This window comes from Schistocerca serialis, chromosome 8, assembly GCF_023864345.2.
Source record: "Schistocerca serialis cubense isolate TAMUIC-IGC-003099 chromosome 8, iqSchSeri2.2, whole genome shotgun sequence".
NCBI classification, from domain to species: domain Eukaryota; kingdom Metazoa; phylum Arthropoda; class Insecta; order Orthoptera; family Acrididae; genus Schistocerca; species Schistocerca serialis.
This window is the reverse complement of record NC_064645.1, coordinates 269,514,096-269,523,288: the sequence shown is the minus strand read 5'-3', so window position 1 is coordinate 269,523,288 and position 9,193 is coordinate 269,514,096. Positions and strand designations below refer to the sequence as shown.

The 9,193-nt window shown below is 47.3% G+C and overlaps 1 non-coding gene across 1 annotated transcript; it reads left to right on the top strand.

The window, feature by feature from the left end:
* Positions 1–4,495: 4,495 nt before the first annotated feature.
* On the top strand, positions 4,496–4,570 carry Trnai-uau (transfer RNA isoleucine (anticodon UAU)). The gene has a single exon. It is a non-coding gene; the product is annotated as a tRNA-Ile (tRNA).
* Positions 4,571–9,193: the final 4,623 nt, after the last annotated feature.

Here is a 9,193-nt window from a genome sequence, read left to right as displayed (position 1 = left end):
TGTGTAGAATGTATGAGACTGGCGATATATCGTCATACTTCCGGAAAAATATCATCTACACAGTTCCTGAGGTAAGAGCCGACAAGAGCGAGAATTATGGCACATTTAACAGCTCTTGCATCCAAGTTGTTGGCAAGAATAATGTACAGCAGAATGGAAAAGAAATTTGTGGATGTGTTAGGTGACGATCACTTTGGCTTTAGGAAAGGTAAAGGCAACAGAGAGGCAATTCTGACGTTGCTCACGATTTTGAAAGCGAGACTAAAGAAAAATTAAGATACGTTCATTGGATTTGTCGATCTGGAAAGAGCGTTCGACGCAGTAAAAGGGTCAAGATGTTCGCAATGCTGAGAAAAAAAGGGGCTAAGCTATAGGGAAAGGAAGATAATATACAATATGTAGAAGAACAAAGAAGTCAATTAGGACTGGAAGACAAGGAACGAAGTGTTCAGACTAAAAAGGGCGTAAGGCAGGGATGCAGTTTTTCGTCCCTATGTTCAATCTATACAATGAAGAAGCAATGAGGGAAACAAAAGAAAGTTTCGAGGTGAAAGGATATCAGTGATAAGGTTCGCTGCTGACATTACTATCCTCAATGAAAGTGAAGAAGAGCTGCAGGATGTGTTGAATGGAATGAACGGTGTAATGAGTACAGAATATGGATTGAGAGTAAATCGAAGAAAACGAAGATAATGAGAAGCAGCTGAAATGAGAACGGCGAGAAACTTAACATTACTATTGGGAATCACGAAGCGGAAGAAGTTAAGGAATTCTACTGTCTAGGCACCAAAGTAAGCTATGACGGTCGGAGGAAGGAGGACACAGAAAGCAGACTAGCAATGGTGAAAAGGGCCAAGAGACTAGTATCAAGCATAGCTCTTAACGTGAGGAAGAAATTTCTGGCAGTGAACGTTTGGAGTACAGCATTGTATGATAGTGAGAAAACTATGGGAAAACCAGAATAGAACCGAAGCCTTTGAGATGTGGTGTCACAGAAGGATGTTGAAAATCAGGTGGACTGATAAGGTAAGGAATGAGGGAGGTTCTCCGCAGAATCGGCGAGGAAAGGAATGTGTGGGTAACTCTGGCAAGAAGAAGAGACAGGATGATAGTACATCTGATAATGCATTAGGGAATAACTTCCATGGTACTAGCGGAAGCTGTAGAGGGTGAAAAATTGTAGAGGAAGATAGAGATTGGAATATATCCAGCAAGCGAGTTCGAAAATTCTCACATGATCTGAGAGACCATATCTCGTGTGTTAAGGGTTAATTAAATTTAATTTTCTACTGGAAGTCACGCTTTACAAGTTATTCGAGGATAACATAAAAAGTAATCTTTAAGGATACTCTGTCCTAGCGCTGTGCAAAAATTTGCGACTTCTAGCGTTAAAAGGTTTTTTTGCTTTTCGTATTTAACCAAATATAACAATGATGATGATAATTTATGGCAATGTTTGCCGACAAGATAAAGAATGCAACCTTTAACACTAGATTGCGTACTCACGGCAGTTCTCCTTGGCCGTTTTTTGGTACGACTTGGAAAGAGAGAAAAATTAATGAATGATCGACGATGCGTCGGTTCTCGATTGTGTTCAGGAGACGTACAGATTGATTGCGTGAAAATAGTTTCTCAAATGACCTCTTAACCCGGATTGCTTTCACGCAATCAGACTCTTCAATGAAATTACCTAAGGGACCTATTTGAATAACAAAAAAAAAAATGCAAAACAGTGAAATTTTGTAAAAAAAGTTGTCAGATCGGAAACTGAACACATTAATGGTCTCCCAAATACAATCGAGACACCGCGATAAAGAGCGAACCTGTAACAAAGTTCATTTAAACATAAACATTATTTGTGGTTAATTTAAAGAAAAGAATAAGCATAGATTTTCCGTACAGTGAAGCATCAATATATTTTCAAAGAACAAAGGCGTTAAACTATAAACATTAACAAATTTACAATGAATACAAAACTTACATTTTTATGTTTTTCTCATACATGGAGCAGTCCAACAATCGCTGCTTTTGTATGTGTGATATTTTGTAAAAATTAAATGTCCTGGCGTGCGCATAAGTATTTTTTATCGTCACAAGGTTTACAAAAGCGTTTTTTTTTCTTGATGATAACGTGGTTTTTCACACTAAATGAAATATAACTTGTAGCGGTGCTACACAACACGTCTTAACAAGTCGGCGACCAAACATCAAAGGTAATGAAGTACATGTTAACATATCGGCGACCAGAAGTACAACTAACTATAAAGACTAGAATTTTCCTAACAAATGATAAATTGTTCTTTCTTCTGTTTCGCAGCTTCTTGCTATCAAGCGCTGCGGCAATGATTTTAAATATCTGCGCCCAGCGAGTCATAGTGTTTAAAAGTACCTTTTAAACGCTGGCCGCGCGTCTTGGTATAAGCGCACGTTATAAACAGATTTCGTTTCTTTACTCTCGCGTTGTCATGCTTAGTATTATTACAAACTACAGCTCGCTGGCTATCCTTTTCTCATATGCAAAATGTCTGGAATCCAGTAATATCCCAGACTACATGATTTTTTCCCATAATCGATCTTTTTTGGTCATCGTTGCCAGGGCTATACTTCTTAGAGTTTATCGCGTGTCTTCATGCGATCGACATGTTAATTAGTGGTTTTGGCAGAGTGTGGTCTGATGCCCTTACTGTCACCACTGCTTCAACCACCCTCCCCCCATCCCCACCCCTCCTCTCCAGGACGGAATTTCTGTACCCCAACTGTCTGCATCTAGCGTTATCCCATGCTGACGTGTACGAGCGTTTTCTAAATGCTTGCGAATCGTGTAACTGAGGCGAGACTTGGGTACCAGCCTGGTATTCACCTATTAGGATATGGGAAACCTCATAAAAACCACATAGGACTGGCCGGCACGCCGGTCCTCGTCGTTAATCTGCCACGTGCGTTCTATCCGGAGCCAGGGCGCCTCCACGAGTCGCAGAAGCGGCTTATTCAAGAGGTTGTAATAATTTCAGACCATTGGCTCTGTCTATATAATATTGACCTTAATGGCCTGCGACACCCAGTAGATGTGGGTGTCATTTATATTGTAGACTTATTGTCTGTTTTCTTTGGTTCATAGTCTTACAGTATTTCAGATACGAGAATATGTTCTGCCTGGACTGTAATAAGTTTTATGTACGCTGACTTAGCAAGTATCGTGGGATAGACACCCAATATCGTGTGAGGCTTCCTATCGCCATGCGGACTGCAGTAAAAAGCCCTGGAAGTGAGTCTGCAAGTGTCTGGTACTCCTTTGGAAGCGTATGACACCAAATTGCTTGCAGAGCGGCAGCCAGTTCCGGTCTGTTCGTGGGCGCTGGATCCATGGCAAGGAGCCTGCATTCCATGGTATCCCAGATTTGCTCGATGGGATTCGTGCAAATCTGTGGACCTCCCCTGCATGTTCCTGCAACCATTCCCGAGCGATGAGGGAACGATATGAAGGAGCGTTATCATTTTGAAACACCGCAGAACCTTCATTGTGTTAGAAGGCCAAAAATGTGTGGAGATGATCTTCAAGCACCTCCACACACCGCGGACCATTCAAAGTCTCTTCCAGAACAACTAGAGGGCCCATTCAATACCAGGAAAATTCACCCCCGGCCATAACAGACACCACAGTCTCGGACCACACCTTGGTAGGCGGGATCCATCGATTCGTGTGGTCTGCACCGCACACGGTGCCTCCCGTCGGCATGGTGCAGTGGAAATCGTGATTCGTCCCACCATATGACCTTGCACCATTGTTCCAATGTCCGTCCCTGGTGATTGGCGAGAAATGCAATCCGTTGTGCCTGATGACGTTGGGTTAACAGTGGCACCCGTGTGCGGCCCAGGCTCCCATACCCCACGGAAATGTCTATGGATTGTCAAGTGGGAGACGTGTCTAGCACGTGCTGTGTTGAATTGAGCCGTGGTTTGTTGCAGTGTTGCTTTTAGGTCGTCGCTATTGACGTTCCGTCTCAGATGTCACTGGTCACTGTCACAGAGAGTGACTAGACGGCCGGTAGTTCGTCTGCTGTGGACTGTGACACCCTCATTCAGCTATTCACAATAGACACTGGACACGGTTGAACGTGTGAAGCCGAATTACTGCACCACAGCCGAAATCTAAGATCACATCTGTGGGGGACCGACCACAGTAACCCGTTCGAAAGGCAACGACGTTGCAGGTTACACAAATCTCTTGCACAACCACTTCTATATATACTAAGATGATATCTGTTCTTTCGGACAGTATATATATAGTTAAGGCTCACCGGCCACTTGACCATCTTCTTCTTCCGTGCGAATGCACAAACAGTGCCCAAACTCTTACGGGAATCGGCAACGCGCCGCGAGTAATGACTATAATGGGCGAGGGCACTACGAATGTAGTGCGGGATAATACGGCGAGGATGTGGATTTCGCGGGAGGCGTGCCAGAGAGAAATCCCTGCAGTCGCACTATCCTCTGTGTCCTGGGTGGCTCAGATGGATAGAGCGTCTGCCATATAAGCAGGAGATCCCGGGTTCGAGTCCCGGTTGGGGCACACATTTTCACCTGTCCCCGTTGACGTATGTCAACGCCTGTAAGCAGCTAAGGGTGTTCATTTCATTGTAACAACAACGTCCCTCCTATACAACGGCAGCTGGCACAGTGGGCGTGTGCTGCGGACAAACACACCTGCGCCGTCTGTGCCCCACTATCCCATGTCATTTGCTAAGTCAATTTATTTCACAACAGTGAGATTCCCTTCGTTACAATGAGCGCACTCCATTTTATGTCGCTTTGCAGTCTTTACCCACACATCTCGTCTGCTTATTACTTGTGTCTTTCCTTGTGCAGCGACTGTTCTGAGGTAACTGGCTGGTCCTGTACCGCAGCGCCGGCCTTCACTCCTGGCCTTGAGGCCTTGAGGCCAGGGGGACCCTGAACTCTGCTGGTCACTCAACCGCCGCTGGATCAAAAGCGAAGGCCCGTTCGGCCGTGTCCAATGACCAATACTCTCTCTGCGGGCTACTTCTCAATTCCTGTTGGAGTCACAGCCTTCACAGTTTACAGTGGACCCACGTCAGCGTTATTGCGCCCTTCCTCGTCATTCCGCCATGGTCACACCGCAATGACACAGAATCTTTATTTCTTGTCGCCAGTTACTCACTGGAAACTGCTCCGTGACGTAAAGATAGGAAGTTTTCTTTCACTCTCATGACACTGTTCTTAAGATAAGGCGAAAGTCGTAATCATATAATGCGAATGAAGAATAGTAAATTAAACTGAATATGCGAGTTATAGCACTGCCGTAAAGAAAAACTAAAGATCACCGACAATAATTGTAAAACAACTATGACGGCAGAAACATACTGTGGTGTGCGTACTCTAAGACCTTCAGTACACACACCATCAGATTATTTGACTTGTCGCTCTAACGAAGTAGGCGAGTGCCAGTAATATGTCTCGTGGTCTTATCGTGGCGTGTTTATCTTCTGCCGTTATGTCAGACGATAGAAATGCCACTTGCACGCTTAGAGTAGCAGGTTGACGGTGACCAACTTTAAACAGAACTTGATTAATTTTCACACACATTTATTAAAATAATAACAAGCATAAAAATTGCTTAGCTTGGTTCTGGATGCTATTTACAATTGACAATTTGAAGTTCCTTTGGTATTGGTATGTTAATCTTATTCTCACATTTATCTCTGATACTTGACAAAAGTGTCTATACATTTATCTTCATGGCTATGTACAGGAATATGGTAATCTTATTAGGTGCAGACTGGTGCAGACTGGTGCAGACTGGTGCAGACTGGTGCAGACTGGTGCAGACTGGTGCAGACTGGTGCAGACTGGTGCAGACTGGTGCAGACTGGTGCAGACTGGTGCAGACTGGTGCAGACTGGTGCAGACTGGTGCAGATGGTTGGTTGGTTTAAAGATTAAAGGGACCAAACTGCAAAGGTCATCGGTCCCTTGTTTCATAAAAACACAGAGCACAGTGTAACTATCCACCAGTCAGGCGAAGCACTAAAATAAAAATTCCGGGGGAAGAAAAGCCCCATGGTCAATGGTAAGACAACACGGAAAACGGAGCACAGCAACAAAAACAACATAGAGAACAAAGGCAGAAGGAATTAAAACTGCACAGCAGAGGACTGTGGCTGGCTGATCACGAAAATAATAGGATGAGCCAGCCACTCTGCAACACGTTAAAACCTCCAGCCTAAAAGATTAGGGTGGAGTCGAATTACAACACAAAACTAAGTAAAAGATACAGCACAAAAGAGGGTGACGCAATAAAATTAGAGGGACCTATAAAAGCCACTTGTTCGAATAAAACTTAAAACACGATCTGCCATAGAGACATCGTCACCTAAAAGAGATGATAAATCACCCAGGAGATTAAAAGTTCGCGTGAGGGCAGTTAAAAGAGGACATTCCAACAGTATATGGGCCACCGTCATGGTTTCACCACAGCGACAATGAGGGGGGTCCTCTCGACGCAGCAGACGACCATGCGTCAGCCAAGAGTGACCAATGCGGAGCCTACAGAGAATAACGGAGTCCCCGCGAGAGGCCCGCATGGAGGAACCCCACACGGTCGTGGTCTCCTTTACACGCCGCAGCATGTTGGGTACAGACAGAGTGCGCCATTCGTCAGCCCACATCCCAAAGACCCAACGGCGTAACACCGATCGGAGATCAGTTGCCGGGAGGCCGATCTCCAACGGCAGTTTGCGGGTGGCTAACTTGTCGGCGTGTTCGTTTCCCGCTATCCCAACGTGTCCCGGGGTCCATATGAACACCACTGAACGTCCACGCTGTTCAAGAGCATGAACGGACTCCTGGATGGTAACAACAATGGGATGGCGTGGGTAGCACTGGTCAAGGGCCTGTAGACTACTGAGAGAGTCACTGCAAATGACAAAAGACTCTCCAGTGCTGGTACGAATACGCTCAAGGGCACGAAAAATGGCTGTTAGCTCTGCGGTGTAAACACTGCAGCCGTCCGGCAAGGAGCGCTGGTCTACATAGTCCGCATGAGCATAAGCGTACCCCACACGGCCATCAACCATCGAGTCATCTGTATAGATAGCCTCCGAGTCGCGGGATGCGTCGAGGAGAGCAAGAAATTGGCGGTGCAAGACTGCAGGAGGAACTGAATCCTTTTGCCATTGTGAGAGGTCCAGCCGAAGCTGCGGCCGACGAATACACCAAGGTGGTGTATGTGGGTGGACCTGAAAAGCAGGTGGAAGAGGCAAAGAGTCGGGATCACTAAGGAGTGACCGAACACAGATCCCAATGGTATGGCCTGACCGAGGCCGCCGGTGTGGGGTATGGACTGCCGCATTAGCGAAAAGGAGACGGTAGTTAGGGTGACGAGGCGAACAACGAACGTGGGCAGCATAGTTGGCTAAGAGTTGTAGACGCCGAATGTGGAGCGGAGGAACCCCAGCCTCAGCAAGTAGGCTATTAACAGGACTGGTGCAGAATGCTCCTGTCGCCTGTCAGACCCCACAGTGGTGAACGGGGTCCAGCAGTTGCAACGCTGAGGGCGACACTGAGCCATACGCCACACTCCCATAATCCAGTCGGGACAGCACAAGGGCTTTGTAGAACTGCAGCAGCGTGTTACGATCTGCACCCCAAGTCGTGTTGCTGAGGCAGCGGAGGGCATTCAGATGCTGCCAGCACTGACGCTTGAGCTGACGAATATGTGGAAGCCAAGTAAGCCGGACATCGAACAGCAATCCCAGAAAACGGTAAGTGTCAACAGTCCTGAGCATGGCATCCTGAAGATGAAGCTCAGGGTGGGGATGGACAGTTCGACGCAACAAAAGTGCATAACACAAGTCTTCGCAGGAGAAAATTGAAACCCATGGGCTAGGGCCCACGCCTGCACCTTGCGTATGGCTCCCTGCAACCTACGTTCTGCAACACTAATGGTGGAGGAGCTGAAAAAGATGCAGAAATCGTCAGCATATAACGTGGGTGAGACAGACGACCCTACTGCTGCTGCAAGGCCATTAATGGCCACAAGGAAAAGGGGCACGCTCAATACAGAGCCCTGTGGAACGCCGTTCTCCTGGATATGAAGTGAACTATGGAATGTGCCAATTAAAACGCGGAATGTCCGAACAGATAAAAAATTCTGAATAAAAATGGGGAGAGAGCCCCGGAGACCCCACCCGTGCAACGTGGCGAGAATATGGTGCCGCCACGTCATGTCATATCCTCTGGAGAGGTCGAAAAAGACAGAGACGAGGTGTTGGCGCCTGGAAAAAGCAGTGCGGATTGCAGGCTCAAGGAAGACCAAAGTATCGGCGGTGGAACGGCCCTGACGGAAGCCGCTCTGGCACTGAGCCAGAAGACCCCGAGACTCGAGCAGCCAACACAGCCGTCGACTCACAATACGTTCCAGTAGCTTGCACAGAGTATTTGTCAAGCTGATGGGCCGATAGCTATCCACATTAAGCGGGTCCTTACCAGGCTTCAGCACCGGAATGATGGTACTTTCTCGCCACTGCGACGGAAAGACACCATCGCCCCATATGCGGTTGAAGATGGCAAGAACACATCGCTGACAGTACGGGGACAGGTGTTTGAGCATCTGATTGTGGACGCCATCTGGCCCAGAGGCTGTATCGGGGCACTGTGCCAGGGCGCTTTGGAGTTCCCACAAACTAAATGGGCTGTTATACGCCTCAGGGTGGCGAGAAGCAAAAGAATGCCTTTTGACTTCCTCCCGGCGTTTGAACGCGCGAAACGCAGGCGGGTAATTCCCCGACGCAGAGGCCCGAACATAGTGCTGTGCGAAATGCTCGGCGATTGCATCGGCATCGGTGGATACCGCCCCGTTGATGGCAAGCCCTGGGACACCTGTAGAGTGCTGCAATCCAAAGATGCGCCGAATTTTCATCCACACCTGGGAGCGTGAAGTACGGGAACCAATGTTGGAAATGTACCTCTCCAAGCACTTCTGTTTCCTCCGTTTGATAAGCCTCCGAACCTGAGCACGGAGACGTTTGAATAAAATGAGGTTCTCCAGAGACGGGTGCCGCTTATGTCGCTGAAGAGCCCGCCGACATTCTTTAATGGCTTCAGCGACCTCTGGAGACCACCAAGGCACTGACTTTCGCTGGAGGCACCCTAACGAACGAGGAATGGTGCGTTCC